Below are 21,407 nucleotides of genomic sequence, written 5' to 3'. Positions count from 1 at the left end.
TCACTACTCCTAACGCTTTTTGACCTTCTGAGCTCCGTTCCAGGTTAAGATGCTTCATGAATAACTTTTATCTTTACTAGGATCTTCTCTTTAAGTCTAAAGGGGAAACATTTTTAAGATTTTTCTTCGAATTTTGTCAGTAGGAGAAACTCTTTGCATGAAGAATTTATTATGAATACAGGCCCTGGCGTTTTGGAGGACAAATATCGAACTGTTTTGGTCATGAAAAAAGGGATTATGCCAGAGACCAGCTGTGAAGCATGGGGGTGGTAGCATCATTGTGGACCGAACTGAGCAAGTGTCTGAGAAAGGACACCCACATGATGCTAAAGATTCCCACCAGCTCTGTCAGGGGAATGAGCAGGCACTGAGTGTGAAGCTTGTGGAAGGCTGAAATTTGATTGCCGTAAATTTAAAGCTGAAACATTTATCTCTTGGATGTAGTTCGGAAAGAGCTTTAGACCCAAAATGACACTTGTCAGTAACTTTTGGTCTCGGCTTTATGTGTAATAGACGGGGTGTAGGAGTGTGTGTGTGTGTGTGTGTGTTTGTGTGAGATGTCTGTCTGGGAATGATGCATTAGAGAAAGCTCTACAGAATGCCAGCAGATAGGAAATAGAGAGCGAGCGACTGAGTGGTGTAGAGTTTGTGTGGGTGTGTGGATGTGTGTAGGTGGTGAACAGGTCATGTGAAGTTGTGGGCACTACAGCTGTAGTTGGCAGGGAAACGGCAGTGGGTGCGATTACGGGTAGAGGATAAGCTTTCGTAGGGGTTTGCCACACAAGCTCTGTCATTTAGTTGTAATCCTTTACTCAAAACATACTGTAGCTGTAGAATAGCGGGTTTGTTACCTTTTGTTACGTTTCCTCGGACTGCGCTTCTTGAAGGTCCTAATAAATAGCGCACACACGCTGTTTTTGGATGAATTACTGTCTTTAATACACATGCATTTAACATCCGATTGGGTAAAGACTCGAGGGTGTTCAGTGTCGCACAGCTAACCTGAAGGGTTTTGTCCTGTAACAATGGAGCTTGGCTGTCTCGGAGCAGCTTCACAGAAGTATAGGAACAGAATAAAAATTGTAAAACGGAAAATGAAATCATGATGGTGGTGGCGAGGAGGAAACCTTGAGAGGAACCAGACCCAGAAGGGAACCTCATCCATTTGGGGGACACCGGACAGGAAATAATGTCCTTTCTACAACAGCTTATAGCCGAGTAGAATTTTGTAACCAAGAGCTCCTAAGGAACTAACAGGTCAGCGTCGTTTCTGTGTTCATGGCAGATTAAACACTAATTCCTTCTTGCAAAAGATTTCAAATGTTAAATGACGAAGAGCCGAGCACAAGGCTGACCGACGCAACAGCAGCATAAAGGCGGCGCGATGGACAGCATGAGGATGCGGGTCTTGAATCCGATCGGTCTGATGGCCGGTATAATTTTGCACATCGTCACAGCTCAGACGGTAGTTCTGTCTGTAACGTGAATGACGTCCATATTAAGGCACTCGTAATATTTGATATACGTTACCATAGTAACAGCCATGCGGCGAGGCTCCGCCATACAACCTAAGACTAATTTAGAAACCGATTTCAAACGTGTTTTGTTTATCGAAGTTAAACATACAGTTAGGTTTCAGGTATTAAAGGGATGTTTATGGAAGAAGTCTCCATTGTGACAGTCAAGTTTCCCAGCATGTGGCGGTCTTCAGGGTTTGTTTTGCGGTTGCGTGATAAAACAACCAGCTGCGTTTTTTTTTGTTTTGTTTTTGAGAACGAGGGTGAGGACAGGAACACGGTCTCGCCGGCATTCCACAGCGTTAATTCTATAAATCATCGAAAAGCACAGCATAACCTCTGAAACATTTGCAATCGCTGGAAGTGGAGTGCCTTTAGATCGGTGACATCTTAAGTATGACCTTACTGGACAATCCTTTGTAACCGAATTGATTTTTCCCTCCAGCCCTTGTGGTCATCATTGTCAGGCTGAGCTAGTTTCACTGTAGATAATGCGTATTAAGAAGCGATGACAGAAAATGAAGCTGGAACCACACGCAGCCGGGTTAGGGCAAAGATTTCCGACTATGGCTGCCAACCAAGAGAGAAAATGTCGAGTCATTAAGCCTCAGTGCCAAACAGGAAGTAGCTAGAGGAGCTCTGTCTTGTGGCCATGAGATACCGCCTTAGGAATCTCTGTGTGTGTGTGTGTGTGTGTGTGTGTGTGTGTGTCTTTTCCTGGCACCAGTTATGCGCTCCAAGTCTGATTTCTGTGTTTGGATGGACAGGTGGAATTTGTAGGTGTGTATTTAAGAAGGAGAGAAAAAAAGTGTGTGTGTGTTCTGTCACTGGTATGTCTTGTGCATGTTTCCTGCTGTTCCCTTTGGCTCTGCACCAGTCATGTGACTCTGGCATTCCTGCTCCGTATTAATAATCCGCCCAATGAGCTGTCCCTCTTTCCTAAACATACTCATGACTACGGGATTAAATGTTGGACACTCTTGGACATCCTGCGGTCATTTGTTCTGGAGGAAATTATTAGCAAAGGAATTGGGCAAATTACAACAGGACTTGTTAAGCTTTAATTATGTGCGTAGGCCGTGCCGTAAATCCATCCAGACAAAGAGGTCATTGCTAACGGTTGCTCTGATTTGCAGTACAGGGGCATGATTCGTGTTGCGGTTGGATGTTCAGCATTGTGTGTGTATGAAGGAGAGAGAGAGAGAGAGAGCGAGGGAGAGGCCTTAGGAGCTTGGGAGTCTACCAAACTGTAATTACTGCCAAGTACAAACACATTGGCCATTTCCACGGGTGGCTGCACTCACCGTGACGCGCCTTCCTGTGGACCCACTGCAGTCTAGTGTACAGAGCCAAAGAGATTCTATTCCGTGTTCCACAGCACGATGACACGGCCATTACTGATAAAATAATGCTAAAAAAGTATTTGAAGTAGACGTTAAACACCACCATGCGTCACAACCGCTGTCTGTAGATGAACGCAGGTTTAGTAATATAAATAAACAGCATTATGGCTATCGTGAAGATTTACACTAATTGAGAGTTCTTGCTTGTTCTTCTCAAAATCTTACTGAACCTAAGGCTTTTTATCAGCCTCTAATGCAAGAGGTAAAAAAACAAGTCTTTAGTTTTCCTGGTGTCGTTTTCAGAACACGGCGAACTGGCAATAGAGCAGAACTAATACCGTGTCATGTATTCGATCCTGTTGTTCTAAATGATACACTTTTACATTGAGCACCGTTTCTAGTAGGGACACCGACTCATTCACTGCACTTATCTAATCAGCTGATCATTTGGCTTCAGTTCATATTCACGTCGAACATCAGAATGGGGTAAAAATATGAGCCCAGTGGTTTTGATTGTGGCACGGTCTTTTTTTACTCCCCCCCCCCCCCCTCCCCCAGTCTGTCCAGTGTACAGTAGGTGCCCATTGTAGTCTTGGATTCCTGTTCCTGTCTGACAGTTGTGTGGAACCTGACATGGTCTTCTGGTGTTGGAGCTCCTCCACCTCAAGTTTTGATGTTTTCTTCCATCCGATCTCGCCCACTTGATTTATTTTTGTCAGCACTTTCTGAAATACTCAAACCGGCCTGTCTGACATCAACAACCATGCCAAGTCCCAGATGCCCCTTTTTTCCACCAAAAAGAACCGGGTGCTGGTTCAGAGCTGGTGCTGGTGCTGGCTCAAAGTTGGGTCCACTGGCGAACCTTCTAAGAACCGGTTCGCCTTTCCACCGGTAGAGAGACGTCACAGAGCCGAGTCTGACGTCACTGTATACGTGTCACGTTTCCCAGCAACGTTAGCGCAGCAACGGCAAACACAACATCAACAATGGCGGATGTTGCTTTACTGTTAATGCTCATGGCTTTGTGAACCTACATTGGCATCCAAACACAGCGACTGGAACATGTACGTGCAGCTCTGTGTAATCTGTAAAAACAGAGGTTGTAATCGAGAAAGTACATAACGTCATTTTATCATTAACACAGAAAAAAGTTAGCCTTAGCATGTAGCTACCTACTATCATGTGTGCTGATAATGTATCATATTGCGGTAAAGTAAAAGTGTATTAAACATTAGTATACTTAAGGTACATTATCAAATGCGCTAACAGTAACCCTGCCCACAGCTCCTGACACAAGCGGTTCTTAAGTCTAGACCAGCAACGTTTTGGTGCTACTTAAGAACCACTTTTCCTGGTTCAGAGCCGGTGCTTTGGCTGTCGAAAAAGAAAGAACTGGTTCTAAATTAGGCTCCGAACAAGCACTCGAACTGCCTCGGTGGAAAAGGGGCAATAGGCAGGGCTTTTTTGTTCCGACGTTTGACATGAACGTGAACCGAAGCGTTCGACCTGATTTTGCCACGACTTTCTTCACCGTGCTGCAGCCACACGATCGGCTAACTGCAGGAACGTGCGAGTGGGTGTACAGCTGTTCCCAATAAACTGCTCCGTGTGTAGAACTGAGACGTTCGTCGTTTTGTAGGTCACACACAATTTGAATAAAAATCGAATTGTTCCCGTACTCGTGTACAAACGAGGTTCTGCATGATAAACGATCACGACATCGCTATTTAAATCCTCGGTCATATTCTGCTTCTCTGATGTATTACAGGGCATAAAGAGAACACGTGTATTATTTAAAATATGAGCAAAAAGAAGACTTTAATAAATGTGTATTACAAGATGCTTCTGTAGGGAATTTTATTATTATTTACGATTCCTGAAGGCATTTTATTAAGTGTGCATGTCGACACCTGTGGTCTTTATATCTGGACTAAACACTGCGTGTTCTGATAAACACACGCCTGTACGTACACGCAGGCCAGCTGAGGGCCTCAACACGATGGCCATAGCTTATTAACACGTGGCTGTGCTCATTCCCTCACGTTAGGGTCGCGTTCCTACGTGGTGATAGGTTTTGGCCTTGCTTTTAAGGATGTCAGCAGCAGTGCTCAGTAGGAGATGAGACAAGCGTGACGCGAGTAAAACACATGCTTAGTGTGTGCTGTCATTATAGTGCCACTTTTTCCAGTCTGCTTTCCAGAAAAAAAAGTTCCAGAAGAATGTGCGCTGTGTCACTTCGTAATGGTCCCCGTGCAAGAAAAAGAATGGTTCCGTTTTGAACGTCCTCCGTGTTTCCTGTCAGGACGCCTCGTCGCTGTGGTGATTATAATACATTTAGAGGAATCTTAGAGGAGCAAAGCTTGTGTGAGTTTATCTGCTGATTTTTATTTTTTTCTTTTTTTTTAAACTGCAGTCACGCGCGACTCTTCGGTCTGCTTCCCAAGTGCAACTAATCCCATCTGATCTGACCGAAGCTGTGCACTAGTAAAGCTGTTAAATATCGTGCTCTGAAGTATTGTGGTAGCACAAAGAACAAACGCAAAGACTTTCTCTTAATCACTCCAAGTTTTAGTTTATAAAGTTCACTGTGAACTTCAGCCTCCCCTTTTGGGATCATGTGTCTTTGTGTGTGTGTGTGTGTGTCTTTGTGTGTGTGTGTGTGTGTGTGTGTGTCTTTGTGTGTCTTTGTGTGTGTGTGTGTCTTTGTGTGTGTGTGTGTGTCTTTGTGTGTGTGTGTGTGTGTGTGTGTGTGTCTTTGTGTGTGTGTGTGTGTGTGTGTGTGTCTTTGTGTGTGTGTGTGTGTGTGTGTGTCTTTGTGTGTGTGTGTGTGTCTTTGTGTGTGTGTGTGTCTTTGTGTGTGTGTGTGTGTGTGTGTGTGTCTTTGTGTGTGTGTGTCTTTGTGTGTGTGTGTCTTTGTGTGTGTGTGTGTGTCTTTGTGTGTGTGTCTTTGTGTGTGTGTCTTTGTGTGTGTGTCTTTGTGTGTGTGTGTGTGTGTGTGTGTCTTTGTGTGTGTGTGTGTGTGTGTGTGTGTGTGTGTGTGTCTTTGTGTGTGTGTGTGTGTGTGTGTGTCTTTGTGTGTGTGTGTGTGTGTGGGTGTCTTTGTGTGTGTGTGTGTGTGTGTGGGTGTCTTTGTGTGTGTGGGTGTCTTTGTGTGTGTGTGGGTGTCTTTGTGTGTGTGTGGGTGTCTTTGTGTGTGTGTGCGTGTCTTTGTGTGTGTGTGTCTTTGTGTGTGTGTGTCTTTGTGTGTGTGTGTGTGTGTGTGTGTGTGTGTCTTTTGTGTGTGTGTGTCTTTGTGTGTGTGTGTCTTTGTGTGTGTGTGTCTTTGTGTGTGTGTGTCTTTGTGTGTGTGTGTCTTTGAGTGTGTCTTTGAGTGTGTCTTTGAGTGTGTCTTTGTCTTTGAGTGTGTCTTTGAGTGTGTGTGTCTTTGAGTGTGTGTGTGTCTTTGAGTGTGTGTGTGTCTTTGTGTGTGTGTCTGTGTCTGTGTCTTTGTGTGTGTGTGTCTCTTTGTTTCTTTTGTGTGTCTTTGTGTGTGTGTGTGTGTCTTTGTGTGTGTGTGTGTCTGTCTTTGTGTCTGTCTTTGTGTGTGTCTTTTTGTGTGTGTGTCTTTGTGTGTCTTTTGTGTGTGTCTTTGTGTGTGTCTGTGTGTGCCTTTGTGTGTCTTTGTGTATGTGTGTGTTTGTGTGTAAGAGGGAGAGAGAATGAAAGGAATGCATTGGATACTTTTATAGAACAGATCATTCACAGTGTATCAGGAGATGGATGTGGACACAACAGGCTCTGGACAGGGTCTCGGTGTAGACAAAGGGAATGTGTGTGTGTGTGTGTGTGTGTGTGTGTGTGTGTGTGTGTGTGTGTGTGTGTGTGTGTGTGCGCGCGCACCGCTCTCGAGAGGGTGTATGAAATGAAATCCAGACAGGTTGGTGGTGTTCTTGTGCTTACAATACACGGTCATGTCCTGTTCTACCCTGTGTAGTGAACATACTGTATATAGTGAACCTGAAGCCATTTGGCATTCTGTAACCTTACTGTGTGAAATTAGCTGACGTGTTCATGCCTGCAACCCAATAAAACGTGTTCATTTTCCAAAGCTGTTTGTTACGCATTCAAATGAATCTTCAGGTATCTAGTAAGGATGATAAATAAAGCTTTGCAAACTGAAGTGTTTAGTGCCTTTGTGTTCCATTTCATGCTCGTGTAGGTTGAAAGGTGTAGGTTTTCTCCGCCTAGCAGCAGAACAGCGTGTCCTCGAGTCAGCCGCTCTCACGCTCTACCTCCTGAACTCTCTCTGAAGAGAAGAACACGTACGTTACAACAGCACCGTGACAGGATGGTTCACGTCAAGCGTGCTCGGCATGGCCAGAACTACATAGCTGAGGCGATATCCTTTTAACGCCGTATCGCGTTTCGGAGCGGTTTGGTCTGCCGAGAAGGATTCTGGCGCATTCTGGGATCAGCTTCAACTAAATACGGAGGTTCCACCGAGTTGCAAAGAAGTTGATGAGAGGGTATTAAAAACAGCAGGGCGGGAAACTGGGAGCTCTGAACATCATAAAAGTTCGACTGATGGATATGTTTAGGCCCGAACTTTAGAAATGTGCTGTCTGCCAGTCACAGAGGGAGCTGTTATGTAACTTCTTTGTGCCAGGGACGACTCAGTGTTCCTCTTTACACACTTCTACAGATTGTGGATACTGAGTAGATAGAATCAGACTTAATAACACAGTATAATACCTTCACCACAACGTTCTCAGTTCTCCTGATGTCTCTCCTCAGTCACACTGTATTTGCTTTTACTTTCATCGTGGACTGTTGTTAATTTTTGCATCGATGTTGTCTTTTTTTTTTGTGCTATAATATTTCGTAACATTTCGACTTTATTCAAATTCATCGAACAAGTGCCATGTAATTCCGATACATTTGAAAAAAAAAAAAACCTTCGCCTTTTCGCCATCTTTTCAAACTCTTAGCTTGACCTCCAGCTTGTCGCAGAATGTTTTTGTGTTTTTGTTCCCCTTCTCTAGAGGCCAGGGATCCATAAATGCATTTAATTTGACATGGTCTACCACATCCTTGGATTTCAGAGTGGGGTCTCTGAAGGTTAGCCGGGGGGGTCTGTGATTATTTTTTAGGTGGCAAGACTTTACAAGGGAAAAGTAAAGGACATAGCTGGAGTGTGTGCTAGAGAACCAGACCATCATAACCCCAGGCAAGACCTTGGGGTGGTCGCTTACAACCCAGTCCACCTGGAGTTTCATGCACTGACTTTCATGTAGACTCCCTTCATAGCTTCTGAAGCTACACAGACGCTTCCCAAGTTCCCCCAAGCTGCGGAAGCGTAGGAGTTATTTTGTACAGTTTTGTATCTGCGGGAAACTGAACCCATAGTGCTGGTTGGTTCCATGGGAAGTTGTGAGTCCATGATGTGAGTCCCTGCTCTGATAACTGACACAGGGAGTTATTCTGTAGTCAAAGGCACGGACATCCACTAAAAGGGCATATCCGCTAGTACGAGACATGAAAGCAATTCGTGGATCATGGCTCTGAATTACTCAGAAGATGGAAAGATTTAAAAGATGCAAGGACTTCTGGGCATCCTGGTGCGTGAAATTACAGGAAATTAACCAAAAGCAGAAATTCTGGAGATCCTGACCTCTGGTGGTCAGGGTGGACATTGCAGGGAGCTAGTGTGACCAAAAACGTTTGTATCCACGTCTGCACACCGGGGCTCGATCGTGCCGCTCGGCTTCCGACCTGTCTGAAAAGTATTTGTTTTGCTCGGTGGCAATTGCGTCGGCTAGACGGCACGCCGGAGCCGAAACACCCCATCGGTCAATTCCACGCGTGACCGTGACCTACTTAGCGATTTCACACACAACAGATGATCTTTGGGTCTTAAAAATATCTGCCGTCGTCGTGGCTATCATGAGCCACGTCTCAAAACGGACGTAATGTCATGGATTACGGACCTTTTTAAAATTCTGTCCCAATCGAACAACCCGTAATGTAGTACGTCTGCTCTCACGGTTCTCTCCAGCGGATATGCAGGAGCTTCACTAGGAGTTGTCTTAAAAAGGAGAGCTGAAGGAAAGCTGAGAGTAAACAGTCTTTTAGTGTCAAGAAACAAAGACCTTATATAGTCTTTTTCATGCTCTCTCTCTCTCTCTCTCTCTCTCTCACTGCATGATGAGAGATTTATGCAATGGGCTGTAAAGAGTAAGACAAGGATGCACTGCTGCGCTCTGCTCTGGCCAGACCGAGGTAACTGATGTGTTTTAAATGAAAGCAGGTCTCACCACATGGAGGAGGTTCTCCTTTCAGCCTTGTTTTTTTTTTTTTTTTATCCTTTAGGTAAAGTTTTAAGGATCATAAGGAACATTTTTGCTCTCACGCCAGTCAAGTGCCAGGTGGGTGTGTGCTTTATCCGAATAAACTTCTGATAACTTCTGCTGGCCGGCTAACGTCGTTAAGGACGTGTAAGAACCGTGAGGTTCCTCTTGACGTTTGTGTGTAGGAGGCAGAGTGGGTATGTTTTCCGGATGTGGAAGCACGTCCAAACGCACACACACTGTGTACACTGAAGAATGTAGTGACACGTGGGTGTGGGAGCGGGAGCTCAAACCGCCAGAAAGGGGTGTGAGGGCTCGTTTCTCATGACCACGGTCAGAGGCATACGGACATGCCCAAACATGTCCCAAACTATAAAGCTGGAGTTTACTACAGGCTATTACTAAAAGCTGGGTTATTAATGCATGCTGTGCACTAGGAATGAACATTATGAGCACGTTGGCTTCTCAGTGTTGCCAAAATAAATACGTTTCACGGTAACAAGCGTTTCTGTCGGTACATCTCCATTCCACAGGCCACAGATGTTACAAGATGTTTTGCACAATATGGATTTCTGTAGTAACGCGTGCTTTGCAACTTGACCGGCGTCGAACATTGTTTGTGTCGAAGTCTTAAACAGATTAATGTTTCAGTTAAAGGAGATTATGGGGGAAAAGGTGGCTTAGTGGTTTTCGTCGCACCTCCAGGGTTGGGGATTTGATTCCTGCCTCCACCCTTCCTTGTACTTAAGGGTTCTACCTGGTTCTTCGGGTTTCTCTGCCCGGGCTAGAGACATGTGTTAGTGTGAATGAGTGAGTGTGATCATGCCCTGCATCGAGCTAGCACCATGTCCTGGGCTGCGCCAGACTATAGATGGATGCGTGATGACGAACATGGTTACAGATCAACAAATATGGACTCCGCTGTCTCTCTCACTCTTTCTTCAACAAAAATGCATCCCTGGAATGGCTCAGTATAAAGTCTGCTCGGTGACCTAATTGGTCTGGATGCCGTTAAGATAATAAGTGAGGTCATTATGGTAAAAATGCTCAACAGACTCAGGCAGGCAATAACAGTCATGGGACAAAGGAAAAAGCAAACCCGCTTTCTGTTCGATCCCATGTGAACTCGCAGCCGATCTCAACATGGCGTCCTTCAGTAACCTTCAGAAACCTGGTGGTGGAAAACAAGTGTGTCTAATTTCTGTAGTCATTAAGGGAATAACTAATAGGAAGAGGAAGATGAGTTAAACCCTTAAGAAGGCCGTTATGAATGCAGATCTCGAATGCAGTTCGGTGTTCTGGAGCATTTCCATGTACGTCTACGTCATGCCAAGAAGAACAGATATCAGTGAGGACCTTAGAGAAGAACCTGGTGATGCTCAATAATCTGAAAAGGCTTAGAAGGCCATCTCAGATCCATGTGAAATGGAGATGACCGTGGTACAGTGAGAAAGATTGGTTACAAAAACACATGGCCTTCAAGAGACTTCAGACCATCATCTAATGCTCTGAGATGTAAAGAAAAACCCTGACAGTGGAATCATGTAGCTTTACGTTCATGACGGCACCATCGGACAAAAATCTGAACAAGTAATCCTTCTCCTAGAGAACGGTGGGTTACAGAAATGCTTCTGAACAAACCACAGAAGTTCTGCAACGGGTATCTGACAGACAAGAACATGGTGGAGACGAGACTTTTGGATAAAGTGCAGGAAGCTTCTTCCATATTTACCGTCAATATTATTTCACGGGCATTAAACATGAACGCATATACAGTAGTATCACTTGAAATGATTGCATGTGAAGTTTCTACACAGGAAAACATTTAGGAGAATAAAGTCAGGGTGCTTTCACACCTGCCTTGTTTAGTTCGGTTGAATCGTAGCAGAGTTCGATTGCTCATTTGGTGCGGTTCGTTTGGGCAGGTGAGAACGCAGCACTCGAACTCTGGTGCGCACCAAAAGTGGACCAAACAAGCGTACCGAGACCTCCTTGAAGAGGTGGTCTCGGTACGCTTTCAAACGAACTCTGGTACGGTTCGTTTGTGGTGAGAACACGCTCCGAGATTGAATAGACCTAACTGCAAAAAGTATTGCGCATTTTGGACTAAACCAGCTGCCGTAGTGGGTCGTTGGCAGTATTTTCGGAAGATGAGCATGTCACAATTTCGCAAAAGTAATGCTCGCTGCCTCCTGAAGTGTCTTGCGATGCGTCTTCGCCGTTTGCAGTGCATTCAAATGATATTTTCAAGCCGCATCCGCGCCTTCATTCTGAAAATGAAGACTTTGGATAGAATGCTGTATACAAGCGATGTAGTAGATTACAACCACAAACATAATTGCAGCGTGCAGTCGTCTCTCCATGGTGTACTGTATGCTGTATTTTCCTCTTTTTGTTTACTTCCGGAGTTTCGTTGAAATTTCCCGCACGTTTATTCTGACCAATCGAGAAGCGGTTTAGGAAATACGCTCAATATGGCCAATGAGTGATGTGGATGTTATCACATGACTGCATTTTGGTTCGTTTCGACTGGTGCGGAACAGAACGATCAGTGTGGTGTGAAAAGGAACCAAAACTGCTAAAAAGCTACAATGTATCATCTATTTGCTTTTGGTCCGGACCAAATGAACCGAACTATAGGGGTGAAAGCACCCTTAAAGAATAATTATAGAAGCCTTTTCAGGTCCTGGTGGAGTTTGAGATACTCGGTGACCAGCTACTCAAACCAGACGGTGCGTTGCTGATTTTGCAGTGCATCATGGATTTAGCAAAACTCCTGCACAGCGACGATCATTAGCACAGTAGGCACGATGCCCAAACCTCACCCGAGTGAGCTCACTCCAACCCCCAGAAATTGTGCTCGTCTTCTCTAATCATGGCAAAGCCCAGGTCCTGAAAATACAGCAGATGGAAATGTTATATGATGTAATTCAGAAAACACCTCAATCTTTATCTTTGAACTTTCTCTCCCTCTCTCAAACACACACACACACACACACACACACACACACACACACACACACACACACACACACACACACACACACACAGATTCCTAAGGAGGTATCTCATGGCTACAAGACAGAGCTCCTCTAGTATGACCGTTATAACACACTGCACATACTACGAAGCTCCACAAAAACACTGGAGTACATCTGTACACGTTATCAACTCCAAAACGAGGCAAAGAAAGCAGCACTCCACCCGAACGTAGCGGCAGATGAGCCGTACGCCACACGGAAGGGTTAGAAAAATCTATTTCCGCTTCCTGGTGAGCAGAATCTATTGGTTTCTGTCACGGTGAATGTTTGAAGTTTTTTTTTTTTTCATCATGTAATATTAAAAATGTGACTCTTTAACAGAATCACCGCTTTAGAAGACAACTCTATTCTGTTCCAACTCTAAACGAAGGAACACTCCTTTATTTCTGGATACTGAAATAGTTTGGGACCTTTTGAATTAGAAGAAAAGAGCAGTTTGGTTAAGTGGTTATGTTTTGGGTCGGATGTCAGTCTGGTGTCTCCACACGCTTGGCCACACGTTTGTGTGCTTCCTGTTTATGAGCCACTTAATTCACATGATGATGCTCTAAAGTGTTGGACTGATAGAAAGCAGAGAGAGAGAGAAGGAAGGAAGGAAGGAAGGAAGCTGTTCTGACCCTATTGTTTAGTTATTGTTTTGTGTGCGTGTATGCGTGTGTGTATGGGTGTGTGTGTGCGTGCGTGCGTGCGTGCGTGCGTGTGTGTGTGTGTGTGTGTGTGTGTGTGTGTGTGTGTGTTCGTTCACACCTCAGGCCTTTCCGTCTTTTTGGAATGAGATGAAGCAACATGGAATGTGGATGATGTAGATGCAGGAGAAGATTTTAGCATGCATGATTTCCCGTAAACACTTTAGCTTTCTGATGGATCGCACCACTCAAGTCTGTGTGTGTGTGTGTGTGTGTGTGTGTGTGTGTGTGTGTGTGTGTGTGTGTGAGAGCCTTGAGGTGTTTGTAGGTGCGTGAGCACCAGAGCAGAGTGCTAATGTAAGGATTTCGAGAGACCAAAAGGTTGTTGTTCTCTCTCTCTCTCTCTCTCTGATTAGGTGATGCTTTAGAGCAGCTCTGCCATTACACCATTTATCATTCTCTCTGAGAGCTAATCTCACTCTTATTGTCTCTCTCTCTCTCTCTCTCTCTCTCTCTCTCTCTCTCTGTGTGTGTTTGTGTTTAAAAGCACACGCAGGCACACACTGAACCCTGTGAAAGACTGGAAGCGATTATTAATCTAGGTCAATTTAGCTCGGTGCGTTTAGAAAGTTACTTCTCATCTGTCCACATGGAGAGCGCGCGTGTGTGTGTGTGTGTGTGCTTTCTAACTCTACAGTAACACAAACAGAGCTCTTGGAGCTCTCCTACAGTTTTGTAGTGCCGCTGCTCTCCTCATTTGAATGCTGGTTAATGAGAGTGTGAGGACGCTTCAGTCCTGACCACAAGCACAGCAGCTCTTTAATCCTCCTGGCTTCTTCCATTGTGCCTGTAGGATGGCAGCGTCATCATTATTGTTACTTTTATTATTATTATTATTATTATTATTTTTCTATTATTATTATTATTATTATTATTTTATTATTATTATATTATTATTATTTCTCGGGCTGTCTTCGTCTCAGTGGTGCCTGGTTTTGTCACAACTGTTCATGCGTACTTCTCTTTCCGGTCAGAGCCCCTTTCCTAGCAACCGGCAAAAAGATCCTGTGCCAGATGAAATGTGAAGCTCTTCTGGAGGGCAGAGCAGATCTAAACCGTGTGTGTGGGTGGGTGTGGGTGTGTGTGGGTGGGTGTGTGTGTGTATGTTGTGTGTGTGTGTGTGTGTGTGTGTGTGTGTGTGTGTGTGTGTGTGTGTGTGTATGTACTGTGTGTGTGTGTGTGTGTGTGTATGTACTGTGTGTGTGTATATGTACTGTGTGTATATGTATGTCTGTGTGTGTGTGTGTGTGTATATGTACTGTGTGTATATGTATGTCTGTGTGTGTGTATATGTACTGTGTGTATATGTATGTCTGTGTGTGTGTGTATATGTACTGTGTGTGTGTATATGTACTGTGTGTGTGTATATGTACTGTGTGTATATGTATGTCTGTGTGTGTGTGTGTGTGTGTATATGTACTGTGTGTATATGTATGTCTGTGTGTGTGTATATGTACTGTGTGTATATGTACTGTGTGTATATGTATGTCTGTGTGTGTGTGTATATGTACTGTGTGTGTGTATATGTACTGTGTGTGTGTATATGTACTGTGTGTATATGTATGTCTGTGTGTGTGTGTGTGTGTATATGTACTGTGTGTATATGTATGTCTGTGTGTGTGTATATGTACTGTGTGTATATGTATGTCTGTGTGTGTGTGTATATGTACTGTGTGTATATATGTACTGTGTGTATATATGTACTGTGTGTATATGTATAAGTATTTCTGTATATGTGTGTGTGCGCGTGTGTGTATGTCTGTGTGTATGTCTGTGTGTGTGTCTGTGTGTATATGTACTGTGTGTGTATATGTATGTGTATGTCTGTGTGTGTGTGTGTGTGTGTGTGTGTGTGTGTGTGTGTGTGTGTACACCATATAGTTGGGGAGGAGAAACAGAGAGATGGAGGTGTTGTGTTGCAGAATTGTATGAAGTGACTAATGATTTTGTGCTGACATGTTAAACACATCCGTCTCATCAGACATTTCGGCGATCAACATGAGAGACGGAGAACGACACACGACACCCAAAACGTGTCATGATCATTTTTTAACCAGAAGAACTAATTTAGTGAAAAATGTTAAATGAGTGTGTTACAGGCTTGAAGCATGCAGGAGGTTTGTGTGAATGATGTCTTTTACTCATTTAATTAAACCGAAGCTATTAATGTATCACTTCAGCTTTTGGGAAGAACTTCTTTTTGTTGTTTTTTAATAAAATACTAAACCTGTAAATACTACAGCAGTTTTACAACTGAAGCAGCGAATCACTTCCTGTGTCAATTCTGTTTGTTGTGTAATAAATCTGCGGCGCTCTGAGAGACGGAAAGCACAAAAGAACAGAGATGGAGGAGAATACAGTGAGAAAGGTGTGTGTGTGTGTGTGTGTCTGTGTGTATGTGTGTCTCTGTGTGTGTGTGTGTGTGTCTCTGTGTGTGTGTGTGTCTCTGTGTGCGTGTGTGTGTCTGTGTGTGTGTGTGTGTGTGTGTGTGTGTCTGTGTGTGTGTGTCTCTGTGTGCGTGTGTCTCTGTCTCTGTCTGTGTGTGTGCGTGTGTCTCTGTCTCTGTCTGTGTGTGTGCGTGTGTCTCTGTCTCTGTCTGTGTGTGTGCGTGTGTCTCTGTCTGTGTGTGTGTGTATGTCTCTGTCTCTGTCTGTGTGTGTGTGTGTGTGTGTCTCTGTCTGTGTGTGTGTGTCTCTGTCTCTGTCGGTGTGTGTGTGTGTGTCTCTGTCTGTGTGTGTGTGTGTGTCTCTGTCGGTGTGTGTGTGTGTGTGTGTGTGTGTCTCTGTCGGTGTGTGTGTGTCTCTGTCGGTGTGTGTGTGTCTCTGTCGGTGTGTGTGCGTGCGCGTGTGTCTGTGTGTGGGTGTCTGTGTGTGGGTGTCTGTGTGCGTCTGTGTGTGGGTGTCTGTGTGTGGGTGTCTGTGTGTGGGTGTCTGTGTGTGGGTGTCTGTGTGTGGGTGTCTGTGTGTGGGTGTCTGTGTGTGGGTGTCTGTGTGTGGGTGTCTGTGTGTGGGTGTCTGTGTGTGGGTGTCTGTGTGTGGGTGTCTGTGTGTGGGTGTCTGTGTGTGGGTGTCTGTGTGTGGGTGTCTGTGTGTGGGTGTCTGTGTGTGGGTGTCTGTGTGTGGGTGTCTGTGTGTGGGTGTCTGTGTGTGGGTGTCTGTGTGTGGGTGTCTGTGTGTGTGTGTCTGTGTGTGTGTGTCTGTGTGTGTGTGTCTGTGTGTGTGTGTCTGTGTGTGTGTGTCTGTGTGTGTGTGTCTGTGTGTGTGTGTCTGTGTGTGTGTCTGTGTGTGTGTCTGTGTGTGTGTGTCTGTGTGTGTGTGTCTGTGTGTGTGTGTCTCTGTGTGTGTCTCTGTGTGTGTCTCTGTGTGTGTCTGTGTGTGTCTCTGTGTGTGTCTGTGTGTGTGTCTCTGTGTGTGTCTCTGTGTGTGTCTGTGTGTGATTCACAAACCTCCTGCGTTATAAATTTGTGTAGCTCGTCTGTTCAGGGTTTGAGACAGACACTGAATGGGAGAACATGGTGACAGTTCACTTACATTCCCACAATCTGCTGAGGTGAAGCAAGCGAGCGCTGTCGGCTTTCATTAATACATGAGATTTAAACGCTAACGGAAGGCTGGTAGGTGAAACGCCTGCATCAGAGACCTCTAATCACCTGCCGAAGTTCTCACCGTGTTCTCACCGTGTTCTCACCGTGTTCACTCCATCTTTCTTCCTCTAGACTGTGAAAATGTTTTAGCAGAATGAATTGCGCACAAATCGGATTTTATATCTGTTTACAAAGCCTCGATGACTCTGCGCTCCTTCTGCTTTGTTAATGGTTTTATTAAGGTATAATCGTCTGTGTAACATGAGAACTGCTGGTCTTCATCCATCTACTGGTTGCATTATCTTCATTAATGTCTCAGCAGTTTCAATTGCTGTTTGTTTTCTTTTATGGGAAACTGAAGCAACTCGAGAGAACCTTTGGTAGTCGTCAGCAGTAGGGTTCACAAACATGTCCTGCTCGCAGCATCCATTCAGGTTCAGTTCACCGGCGACTTGGTTTGTAGTTTTTACACACGAGTAGATTGGAATTCTGCGTCTGTAGCCGTTTTCGAGCGGAAGGAAGGGAGAAAGACAGACGGATGGTAAATGAGTGAAGATTCCAGAGGCACTGTGTGTGTGTTTGTGTGCGATTGGGTGTGTGTGAAGTTGCTGTAATAACTAGGTTGGTGGTTTAGAGCACAGTTTATATTAGCTGCTTACCGACACCATTAAAAAGCACACGCACACTCGGAGGATCTGTCTCTCTCTCTCTCTCTCTCTCTCTCTCTCTCTCTCTCTCTCTCTCTCTCTCTCTCTCTCTCTGTCTCTCTCTGTCTCTCTCACACACACACACACACAGAAAGTGAGTCATGATGTCAGTACTGCAACAGATTCCCTAAATCACTTATTCACTTTTCTGAGATTTTTCAAAAATATTTGACTTTTTTTCAAGCATGTATGAGGAATGCAGTGGGATTGGGGGTGGGGGTGTTATTAAAGGGGATGTGTGGACGGACTTGTGAGGGTGGGGTTGTAAGGGTGGGATTGTGAGGGTGGGATTGTGAGGTTGTGAGGGTGGGATTGTGAGGTTGTGTGGGTGGGGTTGTGAGGGTGGGAGGGTGGGGTTGTAAGGGTGGGATTGTGAGGTTGTGAGGGTAGTGTTGTGTGGGTGGGATTGTGAGGTTGTGAGGGTAGGGTTGTGTGGGTGGGATTGTGAGGTTGTGAGGGTAAGGTTGTGTGTGTGGGATTGTGGGGTTGTGAGGGTGGGATTGTGTGGGTGGGATTGTGAGGATGGGATTGTAAGGTTGTAAGAGTGGGATTGTGGGGTTGTGAGGGTAGGGTTGTGTGGGTAGGGTTGTGTGAGTGGGATTGTGAGGCTGTATGGGTGGGGTTGTGAGATTGTGGGTGGGATTGTGGGGTTGTAAGGTTGTAAAAGTGGGGTTGTGTGGGTGTGAGGGTGGGATTGTGGGGTTGTGAGGGTGGGATTGTGGGGTTGTGAGGGTGGGGTTGTGAGGGTGGGGTTGTGTGGGTGTGAGGGTGGGATTGTGGGGTTGTGAGTGTGGGTTGGGAGGGTGGGGGTTGTGTGGTTGTGAGGGTGGGGTTGTGAGGGTGGGGTTGTGAGGGTGGGATTGTGAGGCTGTATGGGTGGGGTTGTGTGGGTGTGAGGGTGGGGTTGTGAGAGTGGGGTTGTGAGGGTGGGGTTGTGTGGGTGTGAGGGTGGGGTTGTGTGGGTGTGAGGGTGGGGTTGTGAGGGTGGGGTTGTGTGGGTGTGAGGGTGGGATTGTGGGGTTGTGAGGGTGGGGTTGTGTGGGTGTGAGGGTGGGATTGTGGGGTTGTGAGGGTGGGGTTGTGTGGGTGTGAGGGTGGGATTGTGGGGTTGTGAGGGTGGGGTTGTGAGGGTGATGAGTGTCAGTCAGCCAGCGTGTAAATATTTTAGCATTTTCAGCTTTTCCAAAATCCTCCGAATGCGTCCCAGCTCATCCAGTTGATGCAGATTGTCACATTTTCTAATAAAAAGTGCAGATATCTAATATGTGCACTGATTTCGATTTAAACCCTGAAGCAGAGCTTTGCTAATGAACGTGTCGTAAACCCGACGCTTTTCCCAGCATCATTACACAGACATTTTGCCTTGTAAAAGCATTAAGCAGAATGTATTAGCTTTTTTTTCTTTTTTCTTTTTTTTTTTTTGATGGATGCTTAGCTCTCTGTGCATGCATTAAAGCTTTTCTCTTCTTCCTGCAGATCTCCCAGCTGTGCTGAAAAGAAAACACGCTGTGGAAGAGAAGCGCAGTTCAGATTGGGTGAGTAGAAACGACCCCAAAACCTCTCATATGATGCTGGAACAATGTTTAAGGAAAGGGGGATTAGGTGTCTGGTATGGTGATATGTCATACACACACACACACACACACACACACACACACACAGAGCATTAAGAAGAAGAGTGTGTGTGAGAGAGAGTGTGTCTTTCATCTGGGTTCGGCTGAGTGAGTATGATTATATGCTGATGCTGTCTGAAGGCATGCTTCCTTTACCTAAAGGTTTAAAATGGACTTTCTGGACTTCTGACAGAAATGCGAACGCTCCTGTTCACACTTATATGTGCACACCTTTACAGAAAACGTCACACCGACCAACCTGGGACAAACCAGTCATGATTTATTCATTACATCTGCATACAACAACCTTTTACGCCGTTCCTGACGGCTCCGTATAGCCAAACGGTTACAGCACAAATGTGATATTTAGCCGTTTTATAGCCGACGCGTGAACGAAGCCGCACCGATTTAGCGCCTGTAGAAATAATAAATAGAAAAAAGACCATTGGTCTTTGTGGCCTTTGAGATGCAGATGCATGTGGCCTTTGAGATGCAGGACACACACACACACACGCACACACACGCACACAAAGTGCAACAGGAAGTACAAGAGTAAGCATGAAACATTTCAAGTCCATAAACAGACCTTCAGTTCAGGGAGATGGAGAGAGGGGGGGGAGAGAGAGAGAGAGAGAGAGAGAGAGAGAGAGAGAGAGAGAGAGGGAGGGAGGGAGGGCGGGAGGGAGATATGTGAGATATGAGGGAGGCTCAGCTGTGTCATATTATTCACAACCCCTCGAGTTTGTTCCCAAACACTCAACCCACCAAAGCTGAAACTTCATAACTGACTGACATGGGGATAAGCTAAAGCTGAACTGCCAGACTCTGTGTGTGTGTGTGTGTGTGTGTGTGTGTGTGTGTGTGTGTGTGTGTGTGTGTGTGTGTGTGTGTGTGTGTGTGTGTGTGTGTGCGCGCACACGCACTTAGTGTGTGCTCCAGCTTGTTCAGTCTTCTGAAACTCATCCAGTCAGCTGGAGCTAAGCCTCTCATCATTCTCATCATGGCTCTTATGATCTTGGGCTCTTTCTCTTTCTCTCACGCGCGCACACACACACACACACACACACACACACACACACACACACACACACACACAGAGGAGGCAAGGGAGAGGAGAGAGGTTGCTAATGAATATCACTGGAATCTGTCAGATGCTTTGCTGTTTCACAAAGATGTAGGGGACTACACACACACACACATACACACACACACATACACACACACACACACAAACGAAGAAGACTTTGAACTCAGCAGAGTGAAGGGTGTCTCGTTATCCACTGCTTTTGAGTGCCTCATGTCTCAAGTTTGCTTGTGCAGCGCTACATATCCACACCGAATGATCGTGCCATGGTGTTTCCAATTATTAGCGAGAGCTGAAGCAGCACCAGAAATGTCGTGCATTTCTTTTTGCCTCGGTGTGTGTGTGTGTGTGTGTGTGTGTGTGTTTGCTGTCATGTGTTTTGCAGAATAGTTGACACTCCAGCTTGCCTCAGGCCAGAAAGTAGAGGAGTGCTAGTTTATGTTTAATAGATTTATTTTGGAGATCTAGTCTAGCATTACCAACCACACTGCACATATAACTTCATCCTCTTGTCTGTTGTGACTGATGAACCGAAGCTCCGAATGTAAATGGCTTGTTGGCCGCTCACATCTCCTAACAAACATCTCCGTTCTTTACCCACGAGCCTCATTTGCAGTTTGCACAGAAAATATGAGCTCCAGTTCACAAAACTGTTACAGAACGAAGTTTCCAGAAGGTTTCGAATCTGATTGGTCGGTTAAATTCTCGAATCTGATTGGTCAGAAAACGTGCCTTATTTTCACATGGAGCTCTTAGCTGTACTGTACTGTAACACCTTATAGAGCCAGTTTGTATCTTATTACAAGTATATAGTAATAGACAGACAGACAGAGAGTGAATCGACTCTCTGGGTTCGTTAAATACCAACATTTTGCGTAAAGAAGACATTCTATATCCCAGTTCACGTGGACAAGCCGTGTACATACGCAACAAGTAACTAAAGTAGCTAACAGCCGCATTATCAACCTAACCGAAGCGATCAGCTCTCTTCAAGCAGTGTTTATAGACATATTTTACCAAGTAAACAAACACTGTTTCTGGGTTTTACAGCGGTTAATACACGTTAGCTGCGTTCTGTTTATATTATTTATTGTTTGTAAGCTCTGAAGTTCCTAGTCTGTTAATGAGCATTAATTAAGGCGACGCGTCGTGTTAGTGCAGGGAGCCTTAATGCAAAGCGCTGCACTTTAAATCACATTAAAAACAGTCTGAATCATTAATGAGCCTCTGTGGGAAAGCCGACACTCCGTAGTGCTGCATTATGGATTTAGGAGTTATTCTTCCCGTAATAAGCAGATGTGCTGGTGGTGAGGGTGGGATGTGGGAGTTTCTGGAGTCTGGTGGGTTTCACTTTTAACAACATAGATATTCAACATGGATGCAAGTAGTGCATGAGTGGGAGATACGGTGAAGCCTAAGCGTGACTGCAAAGTGCCACGCTGACGAATCTCGGAACGTCAAGGAAGATCTCAACACTTGTGTAGATAATAAATACAGAGACTTTTTC

The 21,407-nt window shown here is 45.1% G+C and overlaps 1 protein-coding gene across 2 annotated transcripts in view; it reads left to right on the top strand.

Annotated features, from left to right (window-relative positions):
• peak1 (pseudopodium-enriched atypical kinase 1) overlaps nt 1-21,407 on the top strand; it is a 63,074-nt gene that overhangs the window by 11,604 nt on the left and 30,063 nt on the right. Inside the window, exons 2-3 of one of the 2 annotated variants that reach the window (XM_027163826.2) lie at nt 9,209-9,264; nt 18,680-18,738. The gene's annotated coding sequence lies outside the window, so the exon portion shown is untranslated. The remainder of the gene's footprint in view (nt 1-9,208; nt 9,265-18,679; nt 18,739-21,407) is intronic. The other variant, XM_027163825.2, reaches the window with a different exon arrangement.

Source organism: Tachysurus fulvidraco, chromosome 10 (assembly GCF_022655615.1).
Source record: "Tachysurus fulvidraco isolate hzauxx_2018 chromosome 10, HZAU_PFXX_2.0, whole genome shotgun sequence".
In the NCBI taxonomy this organism is placed as follows: domain Eukaryota; kingdom Metazoa; phylum Chordata; class Actinopteri; order Siluriformes; family Bagridae; genus Tachysurus; species Tachysurus fulvidraco.
This window is presented reverse-complemented; position numbering and strand designations above follow the sequence as displayed.